Below are 13,314 nucleotides of genomic sequence, written 5' to 3'. Positions count from 1 at the left end.
TCACCCTTGCTTAACATGTTAGTATTCCCTTACATAAAGATAACTATTTTGTACCAGTTTTTTATTCAAATCTTCAAAATACTCTACCAGCCCAGTGCCTCACCTATCATTCATAACTACCATCACCACATACACATGATCATATAAGCCAGAGACAGAGTAGCACACAAAGTCTTAGCCGATATTCTAGGTTTGAGAATACCTTCCTTTTCTTCCCATCAAATCTACTTTCTAGCACCTTCTCTTCTGTTACAATGAGTAAAATGTACCCACTTTTGTCCAATGTCAAATCCTTTCCTGTGGGTCTGGATTTCAATTCCCTCTCACATCCTTAAGGACTTTGCTATTGCAATCGTAATTTATCTCTTGAATTATTAATTTTATTTTTTATTACATTTTGTCCTTAGCATGCAAACATACTCTCGTATATTCCATCCTAAAGATTCCACTCTTCATCTCATATTTTATATATTGACTCTCACTCACAAAAATTATTTCCAAAGAGTTGTTTCTATTCACTCTCTTCAAACTGGATACTATTTTCTTTTTTTCAACTTGTCCAGTGATATATTAGTGTCCACTCTTTTGGTGAAATTGCTCTCATCAAAGTCATACAACAATCTTGTGTGCCACAAAATCTACTCATTACATTTTAGTTCTTGGCTTCCCCCCATTCTTAATAACTTCCAACATAATTGGTCAGTCTTTCTTGCTTGAAATATTCTCTTGAATTTTAAGACAATCAGCTCTCCCTTCTTGTGCATCCTGATAACATCCTTTTCCATCTCCTCCTTTGCTCAAACTGATGTCTTGTTGGCTCCTGGGCTTCATGTAGGCCTTTTTGTTGTTGTTGTTATTGTCTCTGTATTGAATCTCTGCCTAAGTTCAATTATTCCATACAAGACAATTTTATAAGTACTCTGAAAGAAGTATGAACAGTAGAGTAAGGATATAATCATAAAACAGATGTTTCTCTAATTATAGCCTTCAAATACCAACTATTGAATATCCTATAGTAGTGTCTAGGGCAGCGAACACACCTTTCTAGTCACTTTCAGCTATTTTACTATTCAGCTGAATTAACTTGGAAAATGAATCTCATATCCTATTTTATAATCGTTTTCTACCTGTCTTAAAACTCCTGAGGTGAAGAATACATCTAGTAGCACTTTGATGGCTCTCAGGAAACATGGAATATGCCTAGCACCTATTATTTCAACTTTGGAACTGTAGTCATTTATCTGGACAGCAGGATAGGAAATCACGGGGCATCTTGCTACACACTTATATCCAACTGCCTACCTGACATTTCCCCTTGGCTTTATAATGGGGGTTAGGGGTATCTGGGTGGCTTGGTTGGTTAAGTGTCCAACTCAGCTCAGGTCATGATCTTGCGGTTTGTGAGTTTGATCCCTGCATCAGTCTCTATGCTGACAGCTCAGATCCTGAAGCCTGCTTCAGATTCTGTATCTCCTTCTCTTTCTGCCCCTTCTCTGCTCACACTATGTCTAATAATGTTTAATGTTTAATAAACATTAAAAAAATTTATAATGGGAGTCAAAATAAAACTCTTAATTTCCCAGTCCCTCCCACAAATTTGTTTCTCTATCAATTTCTCATATCTCATTACATGTCACTATTATCTATGAAATTGGTCATGACGAAAACATAAGAGTTATCTTTGATTCTTCTTTACCCTTCACCCACCCTTCCTCTAATCCAACAAGTCTGTCATCTTCATTTTACATTATGCATTTCAAACTCATGTATCTTGTTTAGATCTCCAGGGTTACCAGCTTAGTCCATAGCACCAACCTTTATGTGTCTGTTGCAATAACCCACCAACTGGTCTCCTGTTTCCATTCTTGTTCCTGGAATCTATTTACTGCATTCTAGAGAGAGTAATGTCTTCAGTGTGAATCTAATTGTCACTCCCCTCTCATAAGCTTGATGGCTGCCTGTTACATTCTGGACAAAATGAAAACTCCTCACCATGAGCCAGTCTCATAAGCCTTCTTCCTGGTGTTTGAAAATAAAGTAGTTTTAACTTGGAGCCAGAGTTCTTGCCAGCCTCTCCCCCCGCAGCACTCTATGACCATGTGTATTCATAGCAGTCTCTCTGTCTCTCTCTTAATACTTAGAACATCTTTCTAATAGCAGGTTAAGACTAGTTAAAGACGCTTAGATAAACATAAGATTTGGATAGACTTATTATTGATTTGAAAATCAACCCTAACTTTGACTCAGAAACACTGCAGGAATGTCTTTAATAGAAACGAATGGGTAGGTACTTAATTCTCCTTTTTGCAACCAAGAAAAAGATATTTCCTTAAACAACAGACGATAAGAATTGTTAGATTATAGAAAATATTCCACTGACAGACTTCATCTTTCTTTAAATATTGATCTAGGTGAAAATCAATGTCTTTTTTATTTGAAATTTGGTAGTTAAAAAGTCAAGCTTAGGATACAGTCTTTTAAGAGCTATAGAAACATCATCAAAGCCAATATTTTACTAAGTTGGTAACTATAACTGGATAATAAGTTATATATAACTATAACTGGATAGTATCCCAAAGTTATAGTGATAGAAGTTTAAACTGAAACTAAGACCCTGATCCCTTATTTCTCAGTCACTAGTTCATTTCCTGACACTTGTTTTGAAAATTCAGGTGTTTTTGTTTTTGTTTTTATAAAGTGACTACTTTGGGCTTTTTCTGCTAGATTTGTTTGATTACACTGAAAGGATCCTGTATCAGTACTTTGAAAAATGACCCAAAAGCTAAATTACAAATTACTGAAATAAACTTCAAAGCTTTGGTCATTAAGTGTGAAAGAATACTAGATGTAAATAATAAATACAAAATAAAAAAGATTTATATACTTAAAAACTATCTCAGTCAGTCAGGTTTAAAGCTATCTTTACCTTTTTTTCCTCCTTTTTTCTCTCTTATCAAATGTCACCTGGATATTTTGATACTACCTGGAAAATATTACTACTTTTACCTTTTTACTTCCATTTCCATAGTTATAGTTCTAATTAAAACTCTCATTGTTTTTTGCTTGAGCTATTTCTGTAATGTCCTAAGATTAACATAACATAGGAGGTGATGTTTCTTCATTGTTTAAGATTGACTCTGCCCTGTGCATCCACCATAGCCTCCTTGGAGTTCTAGAAAATTGGTGCACTAATTTGTTCAGTTAATTAACACATCTTAGGGAGCTCTATCCCTGAGATAGGCAATGTACATGTGGAGATCAACTCACTATCCAGTGATAGATATTAACATAGCTGTGGAACTGCTAGAAATGTAACTCATAGAAATATGTCTTCATTGTTGTAACAACCAAAATAAAAACAAATTCTTCCCAAAAGTATTGAAGAAATTTCACTGAGAAGGTGATGTTTTAGGCGGATCTTAAAGACCCAGGAGACACTTATCAAATTATAAAATGTTTGGAAGCTGCTCCTGAACTGAGAGTTTCAAGGTAAATCATTCAAAAGCTTGTTAGCAGTCTGAAAAGGTGTGAGTTTAGGATACTGGAAATGCAGATTAATTGGGGAAAGTGATGTGGTTTTAAAACCTAACATCGTGTATATAGCCAGAAGGTTCTTTATTTTCTGACTGACTAAACAGATGCCTTTAACTTTCTACATATCTCTGTTTGCATCCATCCAAAAGCTATCTTTTTGGTCAAAGAAGATTGAAGAATGCCTGAGGAAAAGTATTGGAGGCAAGTCTGGAAAAGAGGGAGAAAGAGATTATGGAGGCTGATACTTCTTTTTCTGAGATAATATAGGTTTCATTCTTTATTATTATTTTTTAAAATAAAGATTATTTATTTTTGAGAGAGAGAGAGACAGAGCAAGGGCTGCGGAGAGGCAGAGAGAGAGAGAGAGAGAGAGAGAGAGAGAGAGAGAGAGATTGAGACCCAGAATCTGAAGCAGGTTCCAGACTCCAAGCTGTTAACACAGAGCCCGATGCAGGGCTCGAATTCACGAGCTGTGAGATTATGACGTGAACCAAAGTCGGACACTCAACCCACTGAACCACTCAGGTACCCCTAGGTTTCATTCTTTAAACAGTAGGAACGGAACAAGAGTCTCAAATAGTCAACTTTATGAAGGATGAGAAGATCAACTAGTGGAAAAGCTAAGGTTAACTGGTGGAGACTGACATAGTGAGAGATTTTGGGAGCTCATGGTTTTGTGAAGGTCTAAATTAAGGCAATGAAAAAGGAAAGATTAAAAGAAACAAAATTTCAAGAGTGCTTTCTGAGGCCAGAGAAGATGTAGAATCTATAGACCTTGTCAACTGAATGAGAAACTGAATCTAAAATCAAAACAAGTTATATAGATAATAAGCCCTTGGGTTAGGAAATAGTAACACAAGCAGTGAAAGAAAGTGATTTATTTGAGGACTGCGGGAGGGAGGTGGATAACAGGATACATTTTTAGGCAAGTATCTGTAGACTGATGTGAGATTAAACTAGATGTCTTTTATTAGGCAAGATTTTAAAAAAGCACCATGAAACAATTTTTTTCATTAAAAATAAATCTTTAAACATTATTAGAACTATTTACAATACATACAATATTTTGAACATTACTAAACATGAAATTCTAAGTTTCAGCCAAATTTTGAATAAAATTCTCAATCAAATTAGCTTTATTATTGTTCTAAACTTTTTGAAAATTATATCACTGGTTTACTAATTCTGTGAATTCATTCTTAGGACTCCTCCTTGTATTCTGAATTCATGTTTCTTCTGGAATATGCACACCAACTAACTATGGGGTTTTAGTGAGTCTTCACTGATCAGTATGAGTTTGTAACTGTTCTCTGTTAAGAGGGAAATTTTAGTTATTTGGACTAAATAACCTCAAGCTTAAAATGACCTTAGAGCTTGAAGCTATTTCTAAGTAATATCTTAAGTGACCCTTAAACTATGTTTACTTTGTTCTGACTCAAGTTTGCTTGAGGTTGACACATAGCAAAAATAGATATTTCTGTCTTTTTTTTCTTCCAATGTCAAGTTAGAAGAAAAGCTATTAGAATTCTAGGTATCTTGCTTATTTTCGAAAGCATTCTTGGAATAATTCCCTACACAAACTTTTATTTGATGATCATCTACTACTTTAAAAATGATTTAAAAGTCCAAGCCTATGGAACTTACAAAACGTCAAGGTAATTTCACCCTTTCCAAAGCTTTCTGTACAACTTTATGAAGTTTATCATTCTATGTTTGGGGAAAATATACAGTGGGACAAGCTGAAGTCCCAGAATAAGAAATAAATCAGTTATGGTAACATTAACAGGCCATTCCCAACAATCACCAAAATTATTCTTGGATGTAGGGACTTGTGAATTTCTTTTAGCTATTATTTTGCAGGGGTTATATAAGCAATGCCTGAAAATCTCAACTGCAAGGACAATGTTGCTTCTGAGACAAGGTTTACTGATAAATTCTGGCTGTTTGTTAAAATTGGCCCTAATCTAGCTCTGAATTTCCTTTCCTCCAGGTGCTCAATGGCATAATTATCTACTCTGCACAGAACTCCATGTTAACAGCTTTAAGTGTATGTGTATGTATATGTACATATTTATAGTTTACGTATTTATTAAATTATATATACATTTTTAAAACATAGCAAAAAAAAAAAGAGACTCCCACATAGAACAGAGAGACATAACAGCTATTCTTGAGAAGTTTCTTATCTAGTAGTAGACAGAGGGTTAAAAAACACCAACATTGAATAGCTCAGAAGTGGTGGAAAGAAATGAAAAAGGGATCAAATTTGACAGCACCCCCTTCCCCACAAAAAGTCCTTAAGAAGGACAGGGTAATCAGTTTGCTTAGTTAATAAACATTTTAAAAATTTAAAAAAAATCAGAGGTGATGTTTTTTTAAAGTAACATGCATTACTTTTACCTGACTAAAATTTTATTCATTCTTTTTTTGCAGCCAATAGAGAAAATATTAAAAAATAGAAATAATACACAAAAGTCATTTATAATACTAACTGAAGATATATAAGCACACATCCTTGTGTTTCTTTTTGGCTCTTGCTCCTATAATTATCTAATTCTACAAATGTACTGCCTTCATCTCTGAGTGAATACTGTGGTATGTCATCAAGATGCCCTTCAGCCCTGAGGCATTCTTGCTTCTGCTGTTGGGAGTGTTGGAACCACAGGCCCATAGCTGAGTGGCTCTTTCAGAGTCACCCTCAGCTGAAGAGACCCCTGTAAAAATGAATCCCCTTTTCCAAATGCCTTGTAGTTGAACTGTTTCCTCAGCTCAGTGCTGCTACATTTCCTTAAAGGTATTGATCCAAGGCACTCTTTACAAAGCTTCCTGCAAGCAAATATCTATATCACAACCTTGTTTCCCAGGAATCCTCATTGAAGACCCTATTCAAGTGATTTTTTTAATCAGTTTCCTCTCACGTGAAAATATGCATTACCAACTCAGCATTACTAATTGAAACTGATGTATAAAATATTTTCAGGGACTTCATGGTCTTTCATCCTATGAATATATTTACTTAAAATTCCCTATTATTGAACATTGAAGACAAGGAATTCAGAAGATACGTGAGAGTAGCAGGAAGGGAAACATTGGACATGAAGACTGGCAGGTTAATTGGGCAACTGTAGGATAGAAATACACATTTACCTAGACAAGAATGATAAGGTAAGAAATGTAATTGACAGCGGAGCCCTGAAGCCAAGGTAAAAAGTTAGAGTTAGAATAATGAAGGGTAAGTAGATTATTTGATTTAAGAAAAAATGAGGGATAGTTATTTCAGAAGATACATGGGAATTAAGTACAGTGAAGATAACCTGGCGGCAAGGAAGTGCCTAGGTCTCTCGTGCTCCTCCTCATGTGGAAGAGAGAGACTCAGATGGCTGGGCTAAAACGTTGGCCATTAAGTTGAAAAGGGATGCTCAAGAAACATAATAGACCCCCAAAAATGTCAAGGCTTGGTGATGGATTTGATCTAGTGAGAAAAATAGAAAGGGAAAGGAAAATGATGATAAAATATTTAGCCTGGGGGACTGGAGGAAGGTGAAGCTTTTAATGGTTGGTAGTGAAATTCAGAAAGGGTGACTGTTGGTAGCAAAAGATGATTAACTTACCATCTGTTAGGTTAGATTCTTGGTGTAAGGATTTGCAAGGGTAGATAATATGGGGTGGGAAGGATAAATATATGTTTTCTTATCTGTGTAAGAGGTGCAAAAAATTCAAAAAGATTTTTATTTGTAGCAAAGTGGAAAACAAAGTCATGTCATAGCAACTAGAACATGTAGGCAAGCACAACACTGGGGTCTTCTCAAAACAGCAATCAGTATATTAACAGCAAGAAGTCTTACCTATTGAAACAAATTGTGTGTGTGTGTGTGTGTGTGTGTGTACATATATATATATATAATACACATATATTCTTTAAGAATATTAAAATTATACATTTCTCCTACAACCTTGAAAACTAAGTATAGAATATTACATTTCTTGGGACAATAAGCAGATCTCTTATTTATAGAGAAGTAAGTATATTATTTAATCAATACTAAATTTTCTCATAATAACAACAGCACAGACAAATTTAATAACTAGACCAGTTTTGTCACATTTGGATGTAATTCATAACATATACTTTATATGAAATATAAGAAGATAAAGATTATTTGATGAATGAAAGAATAATCAAAGTTGCTTTGAAGAATTAGCAAAGAATGTTAAATTCTTGATACACTACTCATTTTTAAACCATTTGGACTATAGAGCATAGTGTTAATTGGTAATTTATTAATACAATCCACCTCTGATCCTCATCACAATTTGCCCACACAGTCTCTTCATTCTTTCCCTCCATAGTGTTCTTGTATACTACATGAAGTTCTGGTCTTCCAGGCTGATGTTGGCTGCCTAAGAAGTTATTTGAGAGCCCCTCGTTTCTTTCCTTGCTTCAAAACCCTACTGAGATAAGGGCAACATTTAGGGACCAAGAACCCAACCTTCCAATGTTTCAAACCCACAGGTAAATTGCCGAAGTTGTACCAGTTTCTCTGCAGCCTTAGTGAGTCTAAGGGATCTTACACTGTGCAAAGAAATAGAAAAAACACTTTTATAGGCTGCCTTATATTTTGCAATCTTGCTTCTTGAAGCCTCTCTTTACCCCCACAAAATAATACCGAAGAAAAAGCTTCCTTTGTTTTTTCCATAAGGCCCTGATGCAAGTTCATGATATCTGAGAAAATTACTGTGGGGTCAAGCCCATGATTTCCTCTCTGTTGCATCTACCTCTTAGCTCTTTCCTCCCCAATATCCTTAATAAAAAGGACTCAGAGGGGTGACACCAGCAACGTGACTGAAGAAGACACCCTTCTTTGTAGCCCCACTCAGCAACAATGTGGCATCCATTCGTGGACAAAGTAAGTGTCTTTGTGGGAGCTTTTGTTTTTTCCCATCAAGTAATTTACTAACGCTTCCTTATTCTGTATCTAGTCACTTTATTCTTACGTTTAATAGACATTTCCAAAAAGGATTATGTGATGCCCAGGAAATTCAAGGGCCTATGAACTGGCTGCAGAAAGTTTCCTTGAATGTGATATTTATGACAATTCTTCTCAGTCTGCGTACACATAGAGCTAATCCTTGGAGTAATCCTGCAAACCCATGTATCAATTATATGTGCTGTAGACAGAAAGCCTAGATAGTCCAGGACACACTGAAAGTAAGAGAAAAGAGAGAGAAGAATCCTTTTCTTCATACCACCTGAGAGTCTTAACCTGTGGCTGCCTTTAAGCCTTTGAAACTAATCTTAGGACATCTTTGAGACAGGTTGCCCTTTCTCCTCATTCCTTATTATACATTGTTGCTAGTACTTATGTATACCTTGTTTCCTCAATGTTCCCTTCTGGGGTAGTAATCAGGAAATTTTAATTTCAGGGATGAAGGACAAGATACAAAGTGATCTGTCTTTTCTTCTTCTTTTTTTTTGGACTAGGAAGCTGATTCTACCTGTTCATGTTAGGCAAGGAATGTTGGCTGAAAGATGCTCTTTAAAGACCTGGAGTGTTGGATTGTATGTCAAGACGGTTGTATTCAGGTTTCTTTGGTGCTACTGTTTGAAAATCCAAAGGCATCCTGACTGTGCTATATCTTTCCATTTTAATGTAGGAGAAATGATCCCTGAGTCCTCTCAGAGAATATTGTGTGACCAAATTGGAACTTCCATTAGAAATATTTAGAATTCTCACTCAAAGCTGCAGGTCTAAAAACATTTTTAATAATGTTATTTCTATTATTTTATAACTGCTGTGTTATTACATTTGTTGCTATCGTTATCACACCAATCTCTCTTAAATTTTATTTTTTAAGTGAACTATTTTTGACACACAAGCTAGTCTTCAGCTGATGCTGGAGAGCTTTGAGAAACACTGCTGGTAAGTGACCCTCAATCCCTGATAGGAATCTTCAGGACAGAGGACTTGCTGCCTCTTGAGGAAATAAATCTGTACGAAAAAAAAAAAAAAAAAAGATGTTTTACAAGTAAGGAGCTCACTGTTTGGTGAGAAGACTAGAAAAGAAAATAGATAATTATAATATTTGGGAAAAAAAGAAAGTACTAAACAAATTCCTAACAATCACCTGCTTGTCAAAGGATCTAAATAAAATTAAAATATAAACATCTGTACTTTCAAAATTAAAGCAACTCAAACTTGATCAAGAATACACTTATTGGGGTACCTGGGTGGCTCAGTCGGTTGAGCAGCTGGCTTCGGCTCAGGTCATGATCTCATGGTTTGTGGGTTCGAGCCCCGTGTCGGGCTCTGTGCTGACAGCTAGCTCAGAGCCTGGAGCCTGTTTCAGATTCTGTGTCTCCCTCTCACTGACCCTCCCCTGCTCGTGCTGTCTCTCTCTGTCTCTCAAAAATAAATAAAAAACATAAAAAAAGAGCTAAGAATACACTTACTATTTAAATAAAAATAAACCATAGGGTAATTTTAAATAACAGGTTCTGCTACTTTATTTCAAAATTATTGAATGTAGAAATATTCAACAAATTCATAATTTCAAGGGATATTTCTATTCTGAGAAGCAATAATGAATTAGAGATTTCAAATGTGACTTTGTGTACTATGGGTTATCTAATTAATAGCTGATGACTTCACTCTAATATGACTGGATGGTTAACAGTAATGATTTAAAAAGATATAATAATGTAAAATAATATTAACAATGTTTCTTTTCTGTTTTATTCAAAAAATCAGTGAATTATTATCATCTGTAGCATCTTCTTTGAAAATTATTGAAATACAGCAAATGTTTTTTACTTACCTCTTCTAATAAATTTTGATAATGCACATATATGAGTAAATGTGACACATATGCATGTTGCATAGAAAAAAACCAGGAAAACATCAACGCCCAGTGGTGTTGGAAAATAGTCATTAATGAGTAATACAGAAGAATAAATAAAACCCATTCGGTATAATATTAGTAAATAGCTTTTAATTTACTTCATATCTATGTTAACTCTTAATTAATGATATTTTTATATTGAGGTCTTAATTTATCTCATAGAACCTGTAGTCTGTCTTAAAATATCTTGCATTCAAAAATCCCTTCCATTATAAGCAAGGGCTCCTTCCTGGCATAGATGAAGGTAGCTTTTGTATTTATCAGCCTGATAGTCAGTTTAAAAAATGTGCAAAGAAAGCCTATTTTTACTGTAATCAATAACAAGAAGAAATCAGCTATTAATTTCAAGCCTTTACCTGCATTCATCCAGCATATTATATACATTATTTCATATAATTCTCACAACATCCTTATAGGAAACACACATTAATGGTCAGTGTTGCAAAGAGAATAAATGAGTTGGGGGAAGATGAAACTCGCCCATGGTCCTGGAGTCCTTAGGATTCAAACCTAAGTATACATCATTCCAGAGCCAGCGAGTCTAGCTTCTGTATGTTGGCTGTCTCCGCAGCCCCACCTTCCTGCCCGAATACTGTATCATAAATCTCGCCTGTGAGGTTTTCACAAATCTCTTGTCATCTTTCCAAAGACACCAGATCTGGACTAGCAGTGCAGTGCATATCATCTAGCCTGACAGAATCATCTTACAATGTAAAATAAAGTTTCTACAGCAATATGGGGAATACCTTCTCCATATCATTCCTCCCTACATCTCTGTTTCTTCTTTTCCATTACACTGGGATGAGGAGATTGCACCGACGCTGTGAGGGAGGAGGACACTGATTTTCTTCCTCCTAAGGAAGGACTGCCACAAAATATAGTGTGTCCATACGTCTGAATAAATAACCTATTCTATAACTGAATGCAGCTTATTTTTCTACAGGCAAGACTATCTTCACATGTGAGAGAGGTAAAAATATATGATGAAAGCGTGGCAGTAACAGGAGAAAGAATAATTTTAAAAATTTGGGTCTAACTTGCTTCCCCCTGTTTGCAGCTGTATTTGTTAATTTTTAGTAGTAACCATTACAACTGCTTTGGTGACAACAGTAATAACTTGTCTCACTGAAATCTTCAGAACAGAAATCTTTGCTTTGCCAAACTAAGCAATTCTGCATTTCCCATCATGCAGGTTAACTCTCTAATAATGGTATATCATCACCAATTATGCTCCTTGAAGACACATATTTCAAAGTACCATTTCTATGCCACAAAGGAAATATCATTATTGCTTGAGACTGATATTTTTTCTGAAATACAATTTTCAGTTTTGTTTGCAAAAGAAAATGTGTATAGGATGTCTGGGTGGCTCAGTCGATTAAGCTTCCAACTCTTGATTTTGGCTCTATCTCATGGTTCATGAGATCGAGCCCCACATAAAGCTTTGCATTAAAAGCAAGGAGACTGCTAGGGATTCTCTCTCTCTCTCTCTCTTTCTCTCTCTCTCTCTCTCTCTCTCTCTCTCTGCCGCTCTTCCATGTGTACTCACACTCTCAAAATATAAAAAAGTAAAATGAAGTAAAATAAAGAAGATGTGCATGTGTGTGTGTTTTCTTCATTTCCTCCTTGAATTTATAGCAATTTCTAGTAGAGTAAGAGTAATATTTCAACAGTTTTGTTAATTCTAGATGGACAGAATCCAATTGTGTATAGCACACATGTGTATATATGTGTAGTATGCAAACATACATGGCTATACACAGTGTATATATATACGGTTACGCATTAAGTGAAATAAAATCACCCAATCATGAGTGATTTGATGTCTAATATTAGATATTCTGTAACTCAGAATTGATTTCAGTCCAACTTGCAGGGCACAGTGAATTGAGGGGAATTAGTGTGATACATTGAAACAGTCTTCTAATCCTTTCATTTGAGAGGGGACATGACATTTAGGTAAATTAGAAAGTAGAGGGTGCTGGTGCCTTTCAGAAGAGGTAAAACGCTCCACTTGGTACTAATGTACATAAAGCAATTAGTTACTTGTCATGATGGGTGTTCCCTAAGGCAGTGCACTTTCTCCATTAGTATTTATATCTACATGCCATTATACGTTGGGTAGCAATAAATAGATGAGATAGGCTCAGAGAATTACTCCAGTCATTGCCATCAAGAAAAGAGATATTAGCAAACATTATTAGCATACAGGTGGAGTTGGATCATTTAGTTTCTAGTGGGATATTTATTTTTAAATGCTTGCTGAGAATGCAACATTTAAAACTGATTAACCCTTAGAGATGAAGCTATTTCTTTATTGATTAGTAAATATTTTTGGCGACTGAACATGATCATGACAGTTTTGTTAGAAGTCATCTCCTCTCCCTTCCTTTCCCTGAATACCCTGCCTGCTCAGCTCGAAAATTCAAAGGTTTCTTGTATTTGACATTTCCTTCTAAATATATTCTCTCCCCTCTTTCTCTTCCTTCCTCTCTTTCTCTCTCTCTGTCTCTCTTCCTTCACCCAAAGATCTTGAATATTCATGTCTTTAAATATAACCTATTTTCAATTTGGTTCTTTTCAAATATATGTTCTATTTAAAAAGCTATTAAGTTTTTTTCCATAATATTTTATTGTCAAATTGTTTTCCATATAACACCCAGTGCTTTTCCCCTTAAGTGCCCTCCACCATCACCACCACCTCTTTTCCCCCCTCCCCCTTCCCCTTCAACCCTCAGTTCATTCTCAGCATTCAATAGTCTCTCAAGTTTTGCATCCCTCTCTCTCCCCAACTCTCTCTCCCTCCTCTGCTCCCCCTGGTTCTCCATTAGGTCTCTCCTGTTTTCCTGCTAGACCTATGAGTGCAAACATATGGTTTCT

General features: G+C 35.5%; 1 long non-coding RNA gene across 1 annotated transcript in view; it reads left to right on the top strand.

Moving 5' to 3' along the window:
* Positions 1 to 7,905: 7,905 nt before the first annotated feature.
* LOC115278708 overlaps positions 7,906 to 13,314 on the top strand; it is a 10,364-nt gene continuing 4,955 nt past the window's right edge. The window contains exon 1 of the long non-coding RNA XR_003903051.1: positions 7,906 to 8,047. This is a non-coding gene — a long non-coding RNA (uncharacterized LOC115278708). The remainder of the gene's footprint in view (positions 8,048 to 13,314) is intronic.

The sequence above is a fragment of the Suricata suricatta genome, chromosome 15 (genome assembly GCF_006229205.1).
Source record: "Suricata suricatta isolate VVHF042 chromosome 15, meerkat_22Aug2017_6uvM2_HiC, whole genome shotgun sequence".
NCBI lineage: Eukaryota > Metazoa > Chordata > Mammalia > Carnivora > Herpestidae > Suricata > Suricata suricatta.
This window is presented reverse-complemented; position numbering and strand designations above follow the sequence as displayed.